At 40.7% G+C, this 23612-nt stretch overlaps 1 protein-coding gene and 1 long non-coding RNA gene across 8 annotated transcripts in view; one reads left to right on the top strand and one right to left on the bottom strand.

The window, feature by feature from the left end:
- Window positions 1-10298, bottom strand: part of ZFX (zinc finger protein X-linked) — a 53082-nt gene extending 42784 nt beyond the window's left edge. The window contains exons 1-2 of one of the 7 annotated variants that reach the window (XM_070605934.1): window positions 10178-10278; window positions 9620-9699 (exon numbers count right to left, since the gene is read on the bottom strand). The gene's annotated coding sequence lies outside the window, so the exon portion shown is untranslated. Of the gene's footprint in view, window positions 1-9283; window positions 10095-10177 lie in introns of those variants that run through there. The other 6 variants (XM_070605936.1, XM_070605933.1, XM_070605939.1 and 3 more) reach the window with 6 other exon arrangements.
- On the top strand, window positions 9734-12732 carry LOC139081149 (uncharacterized). The gene is made up of 3 exons (XR_011536206.1): window positions 9734-9859; window positions 11289-11330; window positions 12595-12732. It is a non-coding gene; the product is annotated as an uncharacterized lncRNA (long non-coding RNA).
- Window positions 12733-23612: the final 10880 nt, after the last annotated feature.

Below are 23612 nucleotides of genomic sequence, written 5' to 3'. Positions count from 1 at the left end.
AATGAAACGTAAGATATAATTATTATTACTTGAAAGAAATTGTACTTATTTATATATGATCTATTTAGGAAATCCAAGAGAATAAACTGAAAAATTAATCAGTATGTACCAGTGTGCTGGTACAAAATTAATATACTTGAAGACAAAAACTTTCTTACATAACACTTAAGAATGGGAAATCCTATTGATAAGAATAATTGAAAACTCTACTAAATGGAATTACAAAAAAAGACAAATATGTAGAGAAATCAATTTTGCTGTTGGATCAGTAGTATCAATTCTCCCTTAATTACCCTCTACATTCAGCCCAAATCCCAGTACACTTTTGTTGTAAATCAACTGACCTTATACATCTAGGTCTGCTTTTGGACTCTATTCTGTTCCATTGATCTGGCTTTGTGCCCACTGTTTTAATCACTATAACTTTATAATAAGCTTTGATATAATGGTAGTGTAAGTCTTCCCATTTTTCTTTCAAGACTGCCTTTGCTATTCCTGGCCCTTCACGTTTCCATATAAATTTGAGAACTGATCTATCAAAAAAAAATTCCTGTTGGGGTTTTGATTGAAGTTGCATTGAATCTCTTTATATCAGAACTGACATCTTTATAATATTGACACTTCCAATCCATGAACAACGTATCTCTCCCCATTAATTTAGTTCTTCTTTCATTTCTCTTAGTAAGGCTTTTTCTAAAGGTCTTAGAATGCTTTGTTGAATCCATTTCAAGGTATTAGACGTTCTCTGACCTTATTATAAATTGTACTGGCTTTTTTTAAATTTATTTTTTTAATTCTAGTAGCTTTATTTATTCTTATTTTTTTATTTCATTTTGTTTCTTTGTGAGGAAGATTGGCCCTGAGCTAACATCTGTTGCCAATCCTCCTCTTTTCGCTTGGGGAAGATTGTCGCTGAGCTAACATCTGTGCCAATCTTCCTCCATTTTATGTGGGATGCCACCACAGTGTGGCTTGTCAAGCAGTGCTAGGCCCGGACCTGGGATCCAAACCTGTGAACCACGGGCTGCCGAAGCAGAGCACACAAACTTAACCACTATGCTATGGGGCCGGCTCCTGTACCAACTTTTAAATTTGATTTTCAAATTGTCTGTTGTTAGTGTAGAGAAATACATTTGATTTTTACATATCAATCAATGTTCCCCAACTATAATGCAATAAAATTAGAAATAAATGTCACAGATAGTAACAGCAAAAAATATATATATATATCATAAATGTGAAAACAAAGTTCTAAATAATTTAATGGGCAATAGGAAAACTATGAAAATCACAATATATTTAGAACTAAACAATAAAAATCAATTCATGTCAAAATCACGGCATCTAGTTATAGCTCTGAGGAAAATTTATAGTTTTAAAAGCATATATTATAAGAGAAAGATTAAATACGCATGAGCTAAATCTCCAACTTAAATTTTTTAAATGTCAGAATAAATGCAAATAAAGTAGAAGGAAAGAATATTAACCATATGAGCAGAAACAGAAAGGTCAATAAAAAGAACAATTTGAAAAGTCTTAATACAAGCAAGCTACTGGCAGTACTCATCAGAAAAAAGGGAACAAATTAATGAAATTAGACAATTTAGTCATTAGAGAAACTTCTATTTTATACCAATGTTAGAAAATTTGTATTTTTCTAGAATATCGTTCATTTTGTATAAATTTTAAAAACTCACGGAAAGCCAAAAAGACTTATAACCATGAAAGAAACTATTAATAAATCAAAAACCAACTCACAGACAAGACACCAGGCAGTTTCACAGATGAATTCTATCTAACTTTCAAGAAACGGATTATCTCTATTAAATACAACGTGTTTCAAAAAAGAAATATTCCCAGCCCATCTCACGAAGTCAGCATAACCTTGTTATCAAAACAAGACAAAGACTACATGAGAAAGGCAAAGTACATGGCAATAACAAAGGGATGCAAACATCCAGGGAATCCAAAGACAGTTTAAAACAGAAAATCTATGAATGCATCACACCAATAGATGTGGCAAAAGCATTACAAAATCAACTTTTGTTCATGATGAAAACTCTAAAATGATAAGTAGAAGAGAACATAAACTGATAAATAATATGTATGCCCTCTAAAAAAACCCCACTACAATACCATACTTAATGATAAAATATTAGAAGCATTCCACTGAAGTACCTAGGCAAGGATGCCCATTATCAATGCTTCTATTCAACACTGTGCTAGAGGCATTAGTCAATGTAGGGGGAAAGAAAGAAAGAAACAAACATGAGGCAAAAAGGAATCGAAAAGAAGAAATAAAACTTCATTATTGACACACAACTACTTAGAAAATACAAAAAAAAATTATAAACTGTTACTACTCCCACATTTCATTGAATCTAAAGATACCAATTGTAAGATGTATCCTTATTTCACATACAACTAAAAAAAAAATTGCCAATTACACTGATGCCATATTTTATTATCTAGAATTTTCATTTTAGATTTAGAGACAATTCTTTCAGACTTAGACATATTTTTATCATATCTTGTGCATATACAAAAAGAAAAAATAAAAGCAAAAGAAACTGGTAGGGTACCCCTAAAACTAGATATTCAGGGTCCTACTATGGATTGCTTTTCTACCCAATGCTATCCAATCTTTGCCCAACAATATTGTCCTCTGCCGACAAGAGTGTCCGTGATACAGCATTCCTTAAAATGCTCCATTATTATCTATGGGATTTGCTTTCCAGTCAGACACACACTTTGCAATTTCTTTTGCCTTCAGTTGTATTGTTTGGCATGAAATAACAACACAACGATACACATACTCATTTAAGTGATGACAAAATGAAAAGTCTTGACCAAGTTTGTGCCTGTGCAGGCAATGATAACTATATCATGACTGCTGCCAAGACAACGGTGATTATAGGACACCATCAATTGAAGATCTGTTTTGATTTCAGAGATGTTAAAATGTAGGGGGGAAAAGTGCATCTCAGAATCTATGAAATATGGTCATATGAGAGTTCAGCAAGGTTACATGATCAATACATGTAAGTCCACAGTGTTCCCTATACATCAGCAATAACTAAATAGAAATAACTACTAAAAGAAAATTCTATTAACAAAACTTACACAATATCTAGCAAAAAAATCTAACAAAAGTTTGTGCAAGAATGTTATGAAAAGCAATAGAGCATGGCCAGATTCAAATCGCAGCTCCACTACTTAGCATACGTCTATGATATGTATCTATATATTTATTCTATAAATTTGATGCAAATATAATAAAAATCCAACAGTTTTCCATAGAAATTGACAAACTGACCCAAAAATAAACAAAGGGAGGAAAATAGCTTTAAGAATCCTGAAGAAAAAGAACATACATTAAGACTGAATTATAAAGGCATCATTATTAAATCAGAGTAGTATAGTCAGACCAATGAAACAAAAAGCAAGAAACTAGAAACAGATGTGTATATGTGAGAAAATGATAAACCTCAAGAGTTGCATTATTAATCAGTGGGGAGAAAGGCTGAACTACTTGGCAAAGCCACATTAAAAAGATAAAATTAGATCCCTACATCACACAATAGAGAAAAAAAATTCCAGATGAATTCATGACCTAAATATGAAAAGGCACAGTATCATTATGATCTTGGGGTAAGGGAAGAATTTCTTGCAGACACAAGAAAACCTAAGCCATAAGTGAAAAAAAAAACCCTGACAAAACTGATTCCTTTCATATTAAGAAGTTCTACACAAAAAATATTCCATAAACAAAGCTAAAAGATAAGCCACAGACCAGGGAATGGTATTTTCAGTGTGTATAATTACAAATCAATTAGTGTTCAGAATATAAAAATATCCATAAACCAATGAGAAAAAGGCAACAATCCAATAGAAAAATGGACCAATGATAGGCACAAGCAAGTTACAAAAAATTCAAACGGCCAACGAATACGTGGGAAAAAAAGCTCAACCTCACTAGTAATCTAAGAAATGCAAAAGGAAAACAGTAATGAGATATCGTTTATATCCAACAGATTCGAAAAAATTGCAAAGTCTAATCTTTTGGCAGTGGTCTGGAGAAAGAGAGGCTCATACACAGCTGGTGGGAGTGTCAAATGGAATACAATTTGACAATGTGGCAAGTCCCAGTAAAGCTGACAAAGGTACAGACTCTTGAATGTAGCAATTCTATTTCTATAATCCCAAGAGAGAAGAACCCTGTATAAGGATGTCCACAGTAGCATTATTTGAAATTGCAGAAAACTGCAAACAACCTAATGGCCCCTCCGTAAGAAGAGATAAATAAACCACAGTATATTTATACTTTGAAATACAAGTAAAATGAATGAACTCCATCAACAGTTTTCAAACTTCTCGGTCTCAGGACCCCTTTGCATTTTTAAAAGTTGAGGACGCCAAAGAGTTTTTGTTTACGTGGGTTCTAGCTATAGATATTTATATTAAAAATTAAATCTGAAACATTTACAAAATATTTATTAATTCATAAAAAATTATAAACCCACTGTATATAAACACAAATAACATTTATTTTAAAATAACTTTTTCAAAACAAAAAAACAACTAGTGAAAGGGTAGCATTGTTTTACATTTTTGCAACTCTCTTTAAAGACAGGCTTAATAGAGGACAGCTGGATTCCCAGAACTGCTTCAATCTCTTATGACATCATGTGCCGTGTGACCTCTGTACAGTACTCAAGCAGCGTACAGAAGAACACAGCCGGAAGAATCTCAGGGATCTCTGGGAAATCCTGGAGCATACTCTGAGAAACCACTGAACTAGATCCACATACAACACGGATAAATCTCAAAAACACACTGCTAAGTGAAAAAATACATACAAAATGACACACACAGTAGGATACCATTTCCGTAAAGTTAAAACACAGAGAGCCATACTTGATATTGTGTTTGGTACATACATATTAGGACAGTGGTTACTTGTGGCAAAGACGAGACAGGAAAGGGATAGGTGAGCACACTTTAACTGGATTTGTGAGGTTTTCTTTCTTTAAACAAACAAGTTATGAAGCAAATACGTAATAAAATATTGAGACTTGTTAAATCTGGGTAATACTCGCTTTTCAGTAATTCTGAAATAGTTCACAAATTAAAAATTTTAAATATATATTTTTTAAAATCCTAATGGCTGTATACTTCAAGCCACTTAGTTTCCTTAAAGTGTACCTCCCTTTGAGTAAAATATAGTTACAAGATACCTGGATTTTATAAAAAGTTGCTTGGAAAAATAATTTGACTGGAGTAAGAATAGACTGGCAACATTAACTTCAGTGAGTTAAGCAGTGGAGGTGGGGTGGGGGTCACTCAGCTCAGGTGGTGTGCCTTAATACGTACACCCCTTGGTCAAAGGACACAGGCTCGAACAGTTGAAAACTATCTAACTACATAAAATTCTCTCCACCCAATAATTGAGATAATTGTTTTTAGAGATAATGACCATGTGCCAGGTACTGCTCAGAGATAAGAACAAATGAGAACCTGTCTCTACAGCGTTTTGAAAAGATGACAAAAATATAAACACACAGTTAAAACATAATAGGTTAAATGCTAAATTAAAGATGTCCACATTGTTACACGAGACAGAGAAGAAACAATGAGCCCGGAAAAATGATGGTGCTATTAACAGAAAGAAAGCTAGCTGGTTTAGAGGCTGTGGGTTACCAAAAAAAAAGATTTTCAATAAATATACTAGGCATCTACTATGTGCCAGATAAATTTAGTTTCAGCCATGTTCAGACAGAGGACACCTGGGTGGAGATGGTCAGTAGGCCACTGGAAATGCTAGACGAGAAACTAGAAGAGAGGGTGGGCACGTTAAAGGACACCAACATCAGCGGAGAAGATTCGAGAAAAAACAACAGAGGATTGACCTTGAGTGAAATCCCATGGTAGAAGACAGAGAAGGCACAGAGAGTTTCTGAAACAGAACACTTTTATATGACACACTGCTGACATGCTGTGGAACAGTTTCCCAGTTTGGGAAATACTGGATTTAGGAATAAGTAGGATGAAAAGAAAGAAAAGTACTGGTGAAAGGAGAGAGAAGAGGTGAGGTTTTTGTAAGATGAGCAAATCTAGAGATGTTTACAAGGAGAGCGAAAGACACCAGCAGATTAGAGGGAATGATGCAAGCGGCAGAATCACTGACAGAGCGCTGTCCTTTGGGACGGGAGCAGCACACAGGCAGAGCAGCTGGGCCTCAAGGAGGCCAATTCTTCCTGCAGTGAGAGAACAGGAGGAAAGCCTAGGCAGAGGGAGGAAGAACATGAAGTGGAAGGAGGGAAACTCAATGGCTTAGATCAGATGGTGGTCTTTCTGGTTTTCGTAAAAGATTAGGCCATCTCTGCTGAGGCTGAGGAGTTTCAAGGACAGGTTGAGGAGTTTAAGAGTGAAAAAGAAAGTCTGGAATCACCAGTGTGCGTAAACACAAATAATACAAACAAGGTCATCACTGACAAGTCCAGATGTGCTTGGAGAGGAAGCATTTACAAAAAGCAATGTGGAAAAAAAAATTTTTTTAATGCACTGTGAGCTGGTTTTTAAAAAAAGAAACTTACATCTATCTGAAACATATGCATAAATTAAAAACTAACGCTTCATTAATCCAGGATGGTTGGGTAATAAGGTGCTCCACCAGTCAGTTTTCCAGAGCATCAAGGTCTACCCTTCAGGCAAAAAGCATTGTATATTTAACTGTTTTGGATAGAAATCCTTCTAAACTATACACTTATCTCTCTTCTTAATTATACAACTTGAGTCTAACAATCTATCTTGCACATTCACTCTTGCCGTTCTAGAACATCTACCGCTGCTGTACTGCGCGTGCAGCAATACAATTCTCTTTTTTCTTTTTAACTCTTCCATGTCTTTCCCAGCTATCAAGATATATAAAGCGACTGGTTCTTCTGAGTTTATGTTTACCTTTACCACCTCAACAACCACAGCCCGCCTTAGCAACTTGGGCCTCCTACAATGAACTGTTTCTCAAACTTTTTGTAACCATGGCCCTTTATGATAAACATGAGAACCTCCAGTTCCCTCCCACCGTCACCTGGAGCATGACTGCTCTGACCTGTGGCAGTCTAAGAAAATGGAAAAACAAGTTTCTAAAGAATAGTTAACGCTACCTACAGATTTCTATCTTAAAATTCTAGGAAACACATTCCCCAAATGTGCATCTAGGATAGTCAAATATTAATCAAAACATGAGAAGGCCTGGCTTAGCAAACAGCTTTAGTTACCTTCTCAAACAAAGAGATGGTTACTCTCACCAGGAAGAACAGGGATTGCAAAAGGCCATCTGAAGGCCACTGCCTTTTTAGTAATTACTCTTCTAATCCACTTTTCAAAACTGACTTCTTAAATTACCGTGGGAATACCTACAGCTTCATTCCTCATTTTCGTAAAGAAACCCACAGCACTAGTCCTGTAATTTTCAACCATGGTAAAAATTAGAAACCCCTCCCTATTTGTTTACTACATCTGAGCAAAAGGTGATTTGGAGTGAGAAGTTCGGCTAGAAAAAAGGAGCAGCTGTCTAGTGGAGATGGACCAAGCAAAAAGTAGCCAAATTGGCTTAACTTCTCAACATTCTTGATCATCACTCCGGTAGTGGGAACACTGATCAACTTGCTACTCTCATTATTTCTCAACTTTGAAACTTTTCTTAATCCAATGTAACTGCTAAGTGAATATAAAGCCCGGCTCAGGTGTGTCATCACCGTGCCATCTCAGGGCTTCCTTGCCCTCCCCCATAAGCATAAGCCTCCCCACCTGGCCAGCAAGCTCTTCCACCATCTACCTTTTCTAGCCAGAATTCCCACCACTCCCCTACCGACCCCATCTTCTCCAGTCAAAGTGTAACCACTGGCTGTTTTCTGAAGGAGCCTCACCCTTGAAATGCCCTTTCCCCACCCCCACCTCTGCCTAACAAAGTCCTACCCATCCTTCAGTAACCTTCTCAAAATGTCACCTATTTCAGGAACCCTCTCCTGACGCTCCAAATGGAAACCTTGCGGTCCTCCGAAGCCCCAGTAATTGCCTGTGCCTTTCCCGCAGCACTTTAAGTGCATTTCACCTTGTCTCATCTGCCTCTGACCAACAACTTCTCGCAGCCACCGTCTGCATTACAAGAACCTTTCGAATCTTTCTTAGCACCCAGCGCAGTGCCTCGCCAACAAGGGGCTGCGAGATTACAGGCGAGTTGTACGGCAGGCAATCACAACTACCTTAAGGGATGCAATTCCACCTTAGAATTTTTCAAATCAAACAGGGGCTTCTAAATAACCATGAGAAGTACAGGAACAAAAAATACTGCATCACATGACGTTGTCCTTCAGTAAGGAGATAAAAAACTTTCTGCGCTTTCTTTACTCTTCGAAAAAAAGGAAACACTACCAAAACATCACTAATAGCCTCAAAACAGCTTTTCAAAAAAGGTGTTTCCAAATAAACGAGCTGAGAAGCCTTCCAAATTTTATCCCTCGGTTTTTGTGTTGTGCAACTTGCGCTTTTTCCCCTATTGGATAACAGAGTGGTGAGAACCTTCGCATCAAATTTCATTTTTCTTTCTTTATTCAGATGCTTGGGAACGCAGTGATTGTTGGAAAACCACCGCATCGAAAGCACCCTAATAGCCACGTATGACTTGGCGTGAGTAAAAATAACACGTCTCAGGGTCCCATCTGCCGTGAGGAGCCCAGCAGCCCGGGCTGCCACCCGCCCAGCCGGCCCCCATCGGCTGCAAGCGCAGAGGGAAGGCGCGGGCCAGAGGCGCTGAGGGGCCAGACGTCCCCGGCGCCGGGCGGCAGCAATGGCCGCCTGCGGCAGCTGAGTTCCACTCCAGCGGAAGCAGCTGCAGCCAGTCACGGGGCTGCGGAAGGCAGGGCAGGAAGGTGGCGCTGCCGCCGAGCGCCTGCAGCCCGAGCGCCCATCATGGCGGCGAGGGCAATGGCCGCCGTGGGGAGCGAGCACGCCCCTCCGCGCGCACACGCTGCCGCGCCGGGCCTCCGGGGCCCGTCACCGGAGCCGCCGCCGCCGCCGCCCGCTCTCCGACCCCCCCTCACGGACTGTAGCGGAATTTTCTCTTCAGACGCCGCCTTCAAGATGGCGGCTCCCCCTCCCGGCAACCCCTCAGTCGTCCCCTGCAGCAGGCGCCGAGCCGCCGCCATCTTGTCCCCCGTCCCTCCCCCCCTCGCTGATATTTACATAGCGAAAATCGGCCCGGCCGGCCTGCGGCCTTCACCTCACGCCTGCAGCCTTCGCCTCCCTGCCAGGCCTCGCCCCCGCGCGGTGCCCCGGGCCGGCCGCGGCGCCGACCTAGGGCCCCTCAGCCGCCTCCCGGGCCACCGGGCGACCCTCCCCCAACCCCCGCCCGTTTACGGAGCGCGCCTCCGCCGCTGCTCGGGGCAGCCGGGCTCCTCCCCGGGCCTAACTGCGGCCTCCTCGGGGCCTGCTCGGCGCCGCGCGCCACACCGCCCGGCCTAGCGCGGAAGGGCGCCTTGCGGGCCGCCGACCAGGCCGGGACCAGGCCGCTGCGCGCGCGCTAGGCCCCGCGGCCGCGGCGGCGCCCGAAACTCACCGGACGGGCGTGCGGGCGGTCGGCGACGGTGGCGGGTGCTGCAGGCCGGCCTTTCTCTGGAGCACTGGGCCGGGCTCCGGCTGGTGGGGCGGGAGGAGGGAGGGAGGAGGGGCCGAGCTCGGAGCTGACAAAAAGCGGCCCAGCTCCCCGGCACGGGCCCGCCGTCAGCACGTCACGTCACCGCCCGGGAGAGAGACCCAGGAAAATGCGGAAGGGTAGATAGGCCCCCTCCTCCGCCCGGTGTGTACCCCTGGAGCCCCGGCTCGGCACCGCTCCCGCCCGCGACCGGGGAGCCCAGTGGCCTCGCTGCGGCGGGGTCTCCGGCGGCCGGAGTCTCCGTGACAGCGCCCCCCTTCTTTCCACCTCCTCCGCGCTCCCGCCCGCCGCCGCCGCCGCTACACACGCGCCTCTGCCGCCGCTTCGGCCGTAAAGGCTGCGCGGGGCCGCGGTCCGGCGACCCCGCGGAGAGGCAGGCGGCCCTTCCCAGCCCCGGCCCGGCCGCCCCCCACCATCTCCCGTGGGCCGCGGCCGCCCCCCGGGCCCTCCCCGGCGATCTACCGCCTCTCCGCGCCGGTCCTGGCCGAGGCGCCTGCTCGAGTTGTTTGCAGGCCCTCAGACCCCCGCCCGCAGTAAATGTGTTTTCTTCATCCCGGTGGCTGGAGAAGAAGATAAATTTAGCAACCCCCGCCGTCCCCTGCCTTTGCTTTAAAAAAAAAAAAAAAAAAAAAAACTTTGAAATAAAATGAAAATAGGCTTGCCAGTCTAAATGGGTGTATGGGCGAGAGAAGGGGGAGAAGGGTTATCCTGCAGCAACTACCAAACAGGTTTTTGGATTTTTTTTTAATAAGCGTTCAGTCAGAGAACCTAACTGATTTTATTAGTTTGCGGGGAAAAATGAGGAAGAGGGTTACATTTTGAAACTCGTTTCGCACATTGCAATAAGCAGGAATTTTTGATATATTTTCTATATATCTGTGTTTCAGAGTTTAGGAGCCTATGAAATGTAGGTCTTGTGTAATTGTTTCATAATGATTTTTTTCACATTAATAAATATAGAGAGAGGTAGCAGAATGGGGTGTGGATTCTTTTTTACAAACTACTTAATCCTTTTAAAGTTTAAAAAGACTTAGGAGAGAAGGAAAAATAGCTATTTGATTAAACAAAGCGTTTATCAACTCCAAAAATGTGTATTTTGCGTTTTCATTAGTTTAAATTTTTAAGCTCTTTCCATACTGAACTTGGGACCCAAACTATGTTTAAAAGTTCCTAGTTAAACGTTAAATAGTGTAGTCTTTACATTAATCTGGACTCTGACGCTTTATTTCTTCAGTTCACTAAATGTTAAAGACATTTTTAGACAGTAAAAAACACGAAAGTTATAAAACAAATAGCATATTGGTGTGAAATGCCTTTAAATACAGAGGACGTGTATTTTAGTTTCCTGTCATAACTTTTAAAACTCCCAGAATGCAAGCTGTCCTTTTCCTCAGACATCTTACAATTATAAAATGCTTTCAAAAAGGAAAAACAAAGGTATAGCAAGAAGAAATCCCTGAGAATGTACTGGATGGTAATTTTTCTCTCAAGGTTTTAGCTTTGATTGTTTTTTTCAAGCGATTAAATTTCCTTTCAAAAATGACAAATGACAACATGTCTTCCTTGTTTATAGAAAGTTCCATTGGGCTGTGATGTAGACTGTATTCACAGAAAGGTAAATAAAACTAATATTTATTCAAGTAAAAAAAATGAAAAATAGTTTGCATACCCACACTAATATAATTTTTAAAATTTGATGACCAGCGTTTTAAGTACTTTCCAAGGGCCTCGGTTTAATGCTATGGTATGTCAGGAATGGAGTCTCATCATCCATGCAACTGTAAACAGCATGAACACAAAAACCTAATGTCAGCGTTCTTGTTAGTTCTTCCATAATTACCAACAAATACTTCTAAGTCCACCAGTATAAAGCACTTAAGAAAAGCGTGTCAAGAAGCATAAGCAAAAAAGATGTTTCTTCAATTTAAAAGACCAGGAGTCGTTTAGGGATTGATATTTTTAAAGAGCCCTTTGCCATTGCTTTTCATACATAAAGAGACTGTTAACTTTGATGGGAAACAAGGAAAGGATGGCCTAGTTCTATTAATTATTTTGGATAAAACTTTACTGAAGTCCAAAAAAGATTATTCTATAGATGATTGTACAGATGAGGTCAACTATACTTTTCTTTGAGTTTTCACAAAAGGGAAAGTTAAGTTGTACTTCAAATCCATTTATGGAAGGCCGTAAAAAACAGTATGATAAAAATCATTTTACTAGAAGCACACAATATAAAATACTCATGATAAAGTGAAGGTGCAAAGGAAGTGTGAAGAGCAGAGATCAGAAATCATTAAATGTTATAATAAAATACAAAATACAGTTTATGAAAAGCTTCATGATAGGACCTTGAGAACACCTAAGATCACTGAAAGCGTTTGGTAATCAAGCACTGGGTGATTAAGCACCCGACACCTGGCCCTTAAATGACCTACTACAGCCTATCTTGCATTGATACTTTCGTTCATCGTTTTAGTGTCAGGGACTTACAGAATTCTGGGCACAGGGAGTAAAAAGATGTGCTTGGCCTTGGGGAACTGAATAAGTAGGCTGTCTGTCTATGGCAGAATAACAACATTCTTAAGTGCTTTCATTTCTCACTTAAATAAACACACAATAAACGGAAATTTTATTTAAGGAGATTGAGAGCAGAACATTTCAAAGGCATATGCTGTGAATACAAAATAGATGGTTTCAAAGCAGTCAAAGGGATTTTGGTTATGTGTTAAAATTTATTTGTTCCTTCAGAGCTATTACAGATAGTTAAAAGCATCTACTCAAGGTTTTGACAGTGTTGTAGTAACTTAACTAAAGATCTCTGACATGTTTATAGGTCCTTGAGCCAGAAATAATGCAAGGCCTTTCGATCATTTTTCCAGAGAAAGATTAGTCCGAAAACAAGCTGTTAAAAACAAAAAGGAAGAAAAGAAAACGGAAGAAGAAGAAAAGAAAAGAAACTGTTGATTTTTCACTCCACATCACTGACTGATGGAAATCCAAATAGGAAACAATAAATTATTGGCTTATGAGAAAATATAGACCTTTTTGAATAAAGTTGTGGTAATTCATTATTTTATATCCCAAAGGTTACAAAATATTTACTTTCCCCTAGAAAGGCCCTAGTTTTATTGAACTACGTACACCGTATAAAAATTAACCATTTATCTGATATTTGATACTTAAGTTATCTCATACTTATTGTAACATGAGCAAATTGCATCATGTTGGACTTCAGCAGGCTGTAATTAAGGCCGAGTAAGAATCTTTAATCTGAGTCTTTAAGCCACACACCCTCCCCAAGGGAAATAATTTTAAAATTAACAATAACTGACAAATAGGTGATTTTCAAACAGTATTTTTCACATGGGTCATTAGTTGAATAAGACATTGTTTAATTCCTGAAAATCACCAATAGCCAAATTCTGCCTCGTGGATTATGAATCACAGGACACAGCAAACAAACTAGCTCCTAAAAGAGGTAAAAATCAATATGTGAGGACTGGAAACAGTGATTAACAATAAGGAGCACCCCGGCTGCCCAGACTGGGCCCTCTATATATACAATTTTCCACTAAAGGAACCAAGATTTCTGGGAGAAATGACTGATTCCTGGGCTGGAGCAGAAAAGTACAAGATGAACCAGGAATATCTCCTTATAACAGAAAGCACGAAAAGAAAGTGTCAAAGCTTACTAGGGGTGTGTCAAAAGGTCTCAGGAGCCAGCTTAAAGAGGCTCCAGTTGGCTAAAGATGAAAAATTTGAATGTCAAAAAGAATAATTGCTATGCATTGAAACACATCAAGTATGTTCATGAGTTTATAATTAGACTTTTAAAAATGATTGACTAGTGGTGATGGTTGCACAGCTTTATGAATATACTAGAAACTAGTGAATTGTATACTTTAAAAGGGTAAATTTTATAGCATCTGAATTATATCTTGATTTTTAAAAAGTAATCACCCTTGGAGAATATTAGAGAATCAACTCATTATTTTGAAAACTAGTAAAGGGAAAGATCAGGCACTTATCCTGTATGAACTGTTCCTTAGGCTAAACAAATAGCTCATGAAGGGAATTTTCTTTTAATAGAAGTGTTCCTACTAATACATGAAGAAGGCTTGATAGAATTAGAATATCACCAGTTTGCAACCTCTAATGAGTGAATGGATCTAGGCAATTATCATCAATGACTGCTAACCAGAGTGACAACCAGACATGTCTCATGATGGAAATACACAGTGCCACTAGCCAAGAAAACCAAAACTGAACCTGATCAACCCTCTAACTCTAATTGCCAAATGACAGGAAATACAGGGGACAGAGAAACATATCAATGATACCACAGGGATGCAATCGACAAAATCCAGATGGTGGGAAACCCTATGGGACCTGCTTCTTTCAACAAATAAATTATAGGAAAAAAAATCAGAGGGGAAGCCAATAGATGAGAAAAGAGTTAAAAGACATATCAATCAATTGCAGTGTATGAACTTTGTTTCAATCTTGATTCAAACAAACAAGCATAAAAAAATGATGAGACAACTGGAGAAATGTGAACACTGACCAGATTGTTGTCAACACTAACTGGATATATGCTGACATAAACAAATTATTGTTAATTTGGTTTAGGTGCCATGATGACGTGGTTATACCTTAAAAAGAGTCCTTATCTTTTAGAGATATATTATCAAAATATTTACAGATAAAATAATACACTCTCAGAGATGGCCTTCAAAACAGAAGGGTGAGGGCGGAACAGGGGTTGAGGGTGAAGAGGGTGGGGGATATAAATAAAACAAGATTGGCCATGAGCAGACAGTTGTTGAAGCTGGATGATGGGTACATGAGGATTTGATTTATTATTCTCTTTGGGTATACGTTAGAAATTTTCCTTAACAAGTTCAAAAACCAAAAAAATAAAAAATAAATAAACATACAAAGAAAAAATTGCCTTCAAATTTCAAAGAATCTTTGGAGTGGGGCAAGCATTACAGATACTAGTGGTTTCCTTTCTCACTTTTCTGTGGACCATACACCACTTATTTTCAAAACAATTAGCATAGGAGCCGGCCCCAGGAGCGCTCCGCTTCAGCATCGCAGGGTTTTACTGGATCAGATCCTGGGCGCGGACCTAGCACCACTCATCAAGCCATGCTGAGGCGGCGTCCCACATAGCACAACCAGAAGGACCCGACAACTAGAATATACAACTATATACTGGGGGGCTTTGGGGAGAAGAAAAAAAAAGATTGGGAACAGATGTTAGCTCAGGTGCCAACCTTTAAAAAAAAAATAAAACAATTAGCATAATTAAGCAATGAAATAAATAAAACTAGACCACTTATGATTAAGAAGCAGCAATGGTTTTCAATTTGCAAGGGAACACCTTGCTAAAGATGTGGATTCCTGAGCCTCACCTCCTAGAAATTCTGATTTTTAGTAGGGATGGGATAGGGCTGAGGAATCTGCAGTTTAACTAGGAGCCCAGGCGATACGAGTGGGCCACACACCAATGATACTTTAAGAAATATTAGTACATCCTGGCCAATGCATCTTTGCCCACATTTATAAGAGTTTCTCTTGCAGTATAAAGAAGTAAAATTGCTGGATATGGCACATTTTCAATATTCCTCTCCAAAATGACTATACTAATATACATTCCTCCAGCAGAAGAAGAGAATTCCCAATTCCCCATTCCTTGGCCAACTCCTGATGTGCTCATACTTTTTCATTTTTGCCAAGAACATAACTACCTTACAGAATGACCTTTCAGTTAGCAATATTTGCTAAAGGAGCTCTTGAAAAATCTACCACGTTGTGAACAAAGACTTCTTTTCAATGACGTAATGACTTTTTACCCCAAAATATGTTAAATGAATATGCTAAAAGAAGTGATAATTCAACACTACAGTTTAAAGCAAAAATATTCTCACCAAATACAGGACGTAAGAATTCCTCATCAGAGAATTTCATATGGAACAAATTTGAATTGTGCTCTGTGTTTACAAGAAGCACAAATATTTTTTGCTTGTTTTTGCATACAGACATCAAGCAAATAGAAACAAACACCCCAAATTGAGAACAAAACAGGAAGAAGCAGCTGGCAGAAATGTGGAAAGTTTCGTAATTCTCCCAAAGGTGAGGCAAGCCAAGGACACAGCAGGAATCTGAACAAGTAAAATTAAGTTTTAACTAAAGTGTGAATCATGGATGTAAGACTCCTGGGTGCCCTGGCAATGGAGCCCCCACCTTATGGTCATACTATTATACTAAGGGGAAAATGCACAGGAAAGTGAAGTGGGTAGTAAAGAGAGTCAGAGCGTTACATGATCTGGTCTGGTGAGGATCTGGGGAATTTTTGCTGTAAAGAATGACTTCACGGGCAGATTTTTAAAATGGATTATGAATAAAAAGGTTAAACTGAGCCTGCGCTCTGGAACGGAGCTTCTCAAACGTTAACGAACACACAAATCCCCCCAGGATGTTGTGAAAAAGTTCCTTCGGGTGCGGTGGGTCCAGGATGGAGCCTGAGACTCTGCATTTCCAACAGGCTCCCAGGCGAGGCCGACGCCCTGTTCTGAGCAGCAGGGGTTCCTGGGATCCTGCAGAGCTGTTGCTCTCCCCGCGGGCTTTGCGACGAGTCTGTGACCGAGAAGTCGCAGTAGAGCGCGTACCTGCCAGCGCTGCTGCCAGAAACACAATGGGACGGGGAAAGGGCAGAAACCCATTGCCTCAGAAACCTTCCCACATAAAGGGGCTGGGCTTGTGGCAGCCAGTGGCTTAGAGTCCTGCTCTGGGCCTTATGTGGCCCAGGAGTGTTGGGAGAAGAACGGGACTCAACCGCTCTTGGGATTAATGCCACCACCCACGTCCATGCCCCAAGGAACTCAACATTCAGAAGTGGAGGAGAGAGAAAATGACCAGAGAGATGACAGATAGGGAGAAGGGAGAATGACTCCAGCACACAGGTACTTGCTGTTCCTAGCCAAGAGATGCAATAATGAAAGATATTTCAGAAAAAGATTTTCCTAAGCTTCAGAAGATCTCTATCTGCAGACGGAAAGAACTTACCCCATTTCAGGGAAAATTCACGACCTACACACAGACACATTTGGCAACCATTTTTAACGACAAGGGGGAAAAAACCCTGCAATCAGTAAGACAGGAGAAAAGAAAGCATCCCGTGTTGAGGGCTGACCTGGTGTTCGGCACGCTACTTGGTGTTTGACGTGAATTCTCTCCTTTAGACCTCACGGCATTCCAATCAAGTGGGGGTGCTGGCCTTTCCGTTGACCGGATTCGGGAACTCAAGCGATTCTGTCGGGATGCCTTTGCTCTCCAGCTGCCTCAGCTCTTTCATTCCCCGTGGTAGCAGACCGGCTTCCTCCAGACGCAGCACAGGCAGCTCAGGGCTCACGTTATCCTAGCTCAGTAACCGCGGAAGAAAGAGAGAGTCTCTCTTCTGGTTTCGCCACAGAAGGGCTCCAGTTGTTTTTGTGCCTGTGCTCGCCCTGGGATCCATCACAGTGGCCAAGAGGATGGAGTAAGATAATTGGCCAGGGGCCGCCGGTACTCTGATTAGAAGTCCCGCCAGAATTAAAAGGTTGGCGTGAGAAAAAGTAAACATACAAAAGAGAGCAAGGATGGTTTGGCCAACAAATGCAAAGGGTCCAGGACAGGGAGGTCTATGAGTTGCCCCACCTTACAGATGATGAGACAGCATGGATTAGAGAGGTCAAGGTCACACATCTAGTCGAGGTTGAAGAGCCAGGATATAAACCAAGGCAGTCAGAGCAGAGCTCTTCACCACTATGCTGTAAGGCCACAAAGTGACTTTGGTTTCAGACTTCTCTGCAGCATCCGCTTTCAGAAGAAAATGGAGCAACAGCTAGACTTTTTAGAGAAAAAGATTGTAACCAAAAATTCGTACACTCTGCCAAATTGTCTTTCATGATAATAGCGAACAAATATTAAACACAAAACTGTGTGACAGGCACATTTCCAAGTTGTAAGAGGACCTCTGCACTACTAGACTCGAGCTGGGGAGGAGGGGAGGATGGTGGCCCACTTCTCCCTGAGTGACACAGCTGCTCTACAGGAGGGTAACTGGGCAGGGATGGTAGTCCCTGGTCTTCTCGTCTTGCTCCTCTGGATCTGGAACCTCTGCCCTCTGAGCAAGCTGGAGCAGGAGTGATCGGGGCCCAGTACTACAGCCTGTCGCACGTGTAGTAGAACTTCTGTCCTACTGTGGAGGCTGGGCAGGGGAAGGGAGCTCCAGTCCTCTGCCCTGCACCTGCCTGGACGCAGCTTCTGCAACACAGCGCTAGCGGTCATGAGAGATGCTGATGGCCTGCCCTTCCCGGAGTGAAACCATAGCCCTAGACTGGGAGCTAGGAGGAAAGGGAGCCACATCTTCTTGGCTGTATCTTCCCAGAGTAGGGCTTCCGTCACACTGAGCTAGGCGGTGGGAAGCAGTTTGCGGCTCAAATGCCACAGACTCCCATTGTTCTTAATAAGGTTTGGTAGTAGATTTTCTTGAATAAATGTTTCTCTATTTGCTATATGTCCTTAGGACAAATTCCAGAGACTTTAAATGGTTGGGTTTTTAAAATAATTTTCACCAGTTAAATGGTTGTTTCACTGGGGAGAGTGTCTACCACTCTCCTCGCCCCACCATTTTGGAAGTCCGCTACGTCCATCAGGTCTTTTTAAAGGTGAAAAATAAGTTTCTTTGGCAGATTATAAACTCATGATTCAAACATATTCCATGTGTTTCAACCCACTGCAATTATTTTTATTGATGTTCAAATTATCCCAACTGTGGCTAGTGGGAACTTCTTTAAATTGGCTCCTGAATCCCTTTAACATGACCCTAATGGTTGTTGACAGCTTTCTTGCTACTGAAATACTGTGTATATTACCTTTCCCCAGACCCATAGAATGCTTTTGAAAAACTTAAAGGTCACACTTACCAGTATCAAAAGGAATATACACGCCTTCCGAAGAAATGAAGAAGATAAAAGCAAACACTCAAAAGGGAAAAACAAACAAGTTAAAAAATCATAAAAGAGATAAAAAATGATAAGGAAACATTAACAATAGTATAGGAAAATATGACATGAATGATAAAACAAATGCATTAGTGATCATGATAAATGTAAATGGAATCTACTCCCCTATTAAAAATTAAGACTTATAAATTAGATTAAGAATTCAATTTTAGGGGCCAGCCTGGTGGCACAGCAGTTAAGTTCACACGTTCCACTTCCGCGGCCTGGGGTTCACCAGTTCGGATCCCACATGCAGACGTGGCACCGCTTGGCAAGCCATGCTGTGGCAGGTGTCCCTCGTATAAAGTAGAGGAAGATGGGCATGGATGTTGGCTCAGGGCCAGTCTTCCTCAGCATAAAGAGGAGGATTCACAGTAGTTAGCTCAGGGCTAATCTTCCTCCAAAAAAAAAAGAATTCAATTTTATGTTATTTAAACGAAGCACAAAATGAAACAAAAAGATTAATGGGAAGGAAGGGGAAATATATAAAACAAATGCAAGTGAAGAGAAATCAAAGATGAAAATACTTAAATTTTGTAGAATTTGACATTAAAAAAGTGACATTGAGATGTATAAAGCCAAATATGAAGGATAATCACTTAATAATATGATTAATAAGTCTTGCTTAATAATTTCCTGGAAAGAAACATATACACTAGACAATATACCTTTTTTTTCCCTAGTGCTCATGCAACATTTACAAAAATTAAAACATAGCTTCTCTGACGGTGGCACTTAAACGGGGTTCAATTGCTAAAGAAGACTCATAGGACCCAAAATGACGAAGCTTACAAATCTACAGTTTGTTACAGAGAAAGGACACACTAGAGCAAGAGCATGGAAGTCAGAATATGTATATCACAGCATTTGACTCACAGCAGGGGTCTGGAGAGGCCGGTGCAGGCTCCTATTGTCCTTTTCTTCTGGTCCTACTAGATGTTCTGCACTCTTCTTGTATCTTCTCTGCCCCAGCCCTAGAATCAGCCATTTCTTGAAGGAGCCCTGGTCCTGTTTATTGGAGAATGGTATTTAGAAACAAAGATCTGGATGCAAGCTGTGCTCATGACTTCAGGGATGTCACTGCTTCTAGGCCATCTCAGCAATCAGAGCCAGGAAATATATCTAAGTACACTACCCTATGTAAACATGCATCTCTATATCTCTGTATCTACCAGGTAGAGTATTTATGTACAGTTCTTTCTGTCATTATCTAGTTAAATCACTGTTTTTCTTTTTAACTCTATTGTCTAGTCAAAATACTGTTTCTTTTTTTATTGAGGTATATTGACATACAATGTTATGTTAATTTTAGGTGTACAACATAATGATTCAATACTTGTGTACACTGTGAAATGATCACCACAAGTCTAGTTAACATCCATCGCCATACATAGTTACAGAATTTTTTTCTTGTGTTGAGAACTTATACGATCTACTCTCTTAGCAACTTTCAAATATATAATACAGTATTATTAATTACAGTCATCATGCTGTACATTACATCCTCATGACATTTATTCTATACTTTAAAACATTGTTTTTCAAAGTTACTTAGCAATTTTTTCTCCTATCCTCTTCAGTGAAGTTATATCATACGTTTTCTAATACAATTAGATTCTTTTGTCACAATCTGCAGTCTACACTGGGATCACTGACAATTGGGTTGATTTTTTAAAATTTTGCGTACAGTAAAGTCGTTCTTGGTGGTGTACCGCTCTATGGGTTTTGACAACTGTAGAGTCATGAATCCACCACCACCCTTTGCAGCCCATTATGTTACTCAACCCTTCCCTCTCCCCCATCCCTGGCAACCACTGATCTGCTTTCTGTCCTGTGGTAGACTGAATAATGACCCCAAAAGATATCCATGTCCTAATCCCCCCAAACTGGGGAATGTCACATCATATGGCAAAAGGGACTTTGCAGGTGTGATTAAGTCAAGGATCTCATGATGGGGAGATTATCCTGGATTATGCAAGTAGGCCCTAAATGTAATCACAAGGGCCCTTAAAAGAGGGCAGCAAGAAAGTCAAAGGAGGTAGTAAGAGATATGAGGATGGAAGCAAGAGGCTGGAGTAATGTGAAAAAGGAGTCACAAAGCTGAGGAATACAGGTGACCTCCAGAAGCTAGAAAAGTCATGGAAACGAATGCTTCCCTAGAACCTCCAGAAGGAACCAGCTCTGCAACACCTTGACTTTAGCCCAGTGAAACTGATTTCAGACTTTCTGGCCTCCAGAACTATAAGAGAAGAAATTTGTATTGTTGTAAGTCACTAAGTTTGTGGTAATTTTTTATAGCAGCAATAGGAAACTAATACACATCTCTATAGTTTTGCCTTTTTCAAAGTGTCATGTGAATGGAATCATACTATACTATTGGGTCTTTGCAGTCTGGTTTCTTTCACTTGGCAAAATGCATTAAAGATTCTTCCATGTTTAGATTGGCCCCAGTGGCCTAGCGGTTAAGTTCAGTATGCTCCATTTGAGAGGACCAGGTTCAGTTCTCAGGCGCGGACCTACACCACTCTATTAGTGGCCATGCTGAGCTGGCAGCCCACATACTAAAAAATAGAGAAAGATTGGCATGGATGTTAGCTCAGGGCTAATCTTCCTCAGCAAAGAAAAAAAAAAAAGAAAGAAAAAAAGAAAAATTCATCCATGTTTATGTTACGTATATTTTACCACAAAAAAAAGATTCATTCATGTTGTCGAGTCAATCAATAGATCTTTCCTTCTTACTGCTGACTAGTATTCCACTGTATGCATATACCAGTTTGTTTATCCGTTCACCTGTTGAAGGATATCTGGTTGTTTCCAGTTTTTGATGAATAAAGCTGCTGTAAACATTTGCATACAAGTTGCTGTGTGTACATATATTTTCAATTCACTTGTCTATTGAAGAAAACTCATAGGTATTCATAGTTTTTAGGACATGGAGATGTCAATTTAAATATCATTACCAGGGAAACACATTATTAAGTAACACAAACAACAAGAGTTACAAGCTTTTTAAGGCCAAGGTTACATTCACAAAACAAGCCATAAGTTCTGAGTTCCAGATATCTTACAAGATCCCTTTTGTTAGAAATAACATTTTCAAGGACGTTTTAAGAAACCAGAAAATCATCTTCTTATACTGTTGCTGGGATTTCTTACACCAGCCGTTAGGGGGGTCTGTGGTTTTCCAGACCACATGCTGAAATTCCATTATTTAGAACTAAGAGAAATAGAGACCTAAAAATATTAAAACTTACTACGGAAAGGAAAGGGGCAAAATAGAATTATAAACAATCAGAATATGAGCATGTAGTATTATCCATCTACTGTGTGAATAGAGAAAACATCATAAATGTTTGAATTTCTGCCTTATTATATTGGCAATCGATTCACCCCTAGTTCTTAGTACTGTTTGCTATGAAACTTTGTGAAAAGTTTCATGAAATCGTTAAAACTTACCTGTTTTTTCCAACAGATGTGCCGTGACACCTCTGCCAGTGGAATTTTGCCTGAACAAAGAAAAAAGTCATTCAAACAGAAAAGTGGAAAAATTTTTCCCTAAAGGACCAAAACTACAGAGGAATAATTCCAAATTGCACCCCTCAATGCACAATCAGGGACAAGTCACATAATAGCCAAAAGGCTCGTAAAACCAGCTGTAAAGTATATACCAAACATTTGTGGGGATGTGGGATTTTCTCCTACTTACAAGCTAATGAGTTAGCCTGCTACCATTTCCTGGATGTCAGCAGCACAGTAAGCAGCATGAGCATCATCAGCCTATTTGCATGGGTTCCCCAGTCCCCAAGACCCACAGGGGCCATGCGGAGGGTCCCAGGGGGACACACTGTATACACAATGCACATTTGACAGCTGGGGAACACTGGCCTTGGGGAATTCACATCTTTTATAGTAAGCCTGCTCTTTATCCCGGAAGGAGCTATCACCTCATCCCTCAAGGGAGCTCCCTGCAAATACAGCCCTGAGAATGGCCCAGGTAACTTCCTTGCATTCTTGGCACACGAAACAAGAACACGTAAGGACACTCTAGGCTGTGACAGACTGTATCTCCCAACAATATTATGCCCAGAGAGAAAATAGATCATCTCTCTTTCCACATGAAATGGACAATAAGATACACTGCCCAGAGTTTTGCCCCTAAGAATATATATTCCTTCACCACTGTCTTTTGGGGGCTAAAATGCAGCTATTATTCATTTTTAGCTGGTGCCAGCAAACTGTGCATAAACCAGGCCTGTGCTCTTTTTCTGTTAACCCATTATAAAGAACTCTCTGGGAAGCCATAAATGTGGGTTAAGGGAGAAGTAAATCAGTGGGAGCAAGTCCCATGGGAGTTTAAAACTCCTCTTCATGCAGTTGACTTGTGCGTTCTGACCAGCTGGGCTCGACTATGTATGTAACATTATCGTTTTCTAATGGAATACTGTCGTCATATCCAATTTTATGTTTCCATGGATCAGATAACATCTAGTTCCTGATGGTCATTTCAGGTAGCATAGCTCATTCTCCCTTCACCTTCCAGATCTCCTGCCCATGCTTTCTATTGAGTGAACCGACCCAGAAGCTGGAGGGCAAGGAAATCTGTTGATACAGTCCCTTCCCAGGGCGCAGAGGAGGTAGAGAGGGTGGAGTGAATCTGGAAGGGCAAATGGAAGATATCCAGCACAGCCCATAAATGGCATTGATGTCATCTGTGTGATTTTCTAAAACATTAAACCATTCTTGGTAAAGTTCCAAACAAAACAACACACACTCCTTTCAATTTACACAGTAGTTCTGTTCCTGGAAAATTCCAGGATATTAAAACCATGCAAAAATACCCTGAGTTA

Source organism: Equus przewalskii, chromosome X (genome assembly GCF_037783145.1).
Source record: "Equus przewalskii isolate Varuska chromosome X, EquPr2, whole genome shotgun sequence".
Classification (NCBI taxonomy): domain Eukaryota; kingdom Metazoa; phylum Chordata; class Mammalia; order Perissodactyla; family Equidae; genus Equus; species Equus przewalskii.
The sequence above is the reverse complement of the archived record's forward strand: the minus strand, read 5'-3'. Positions and strand labels throughout refer to the sequence as shown.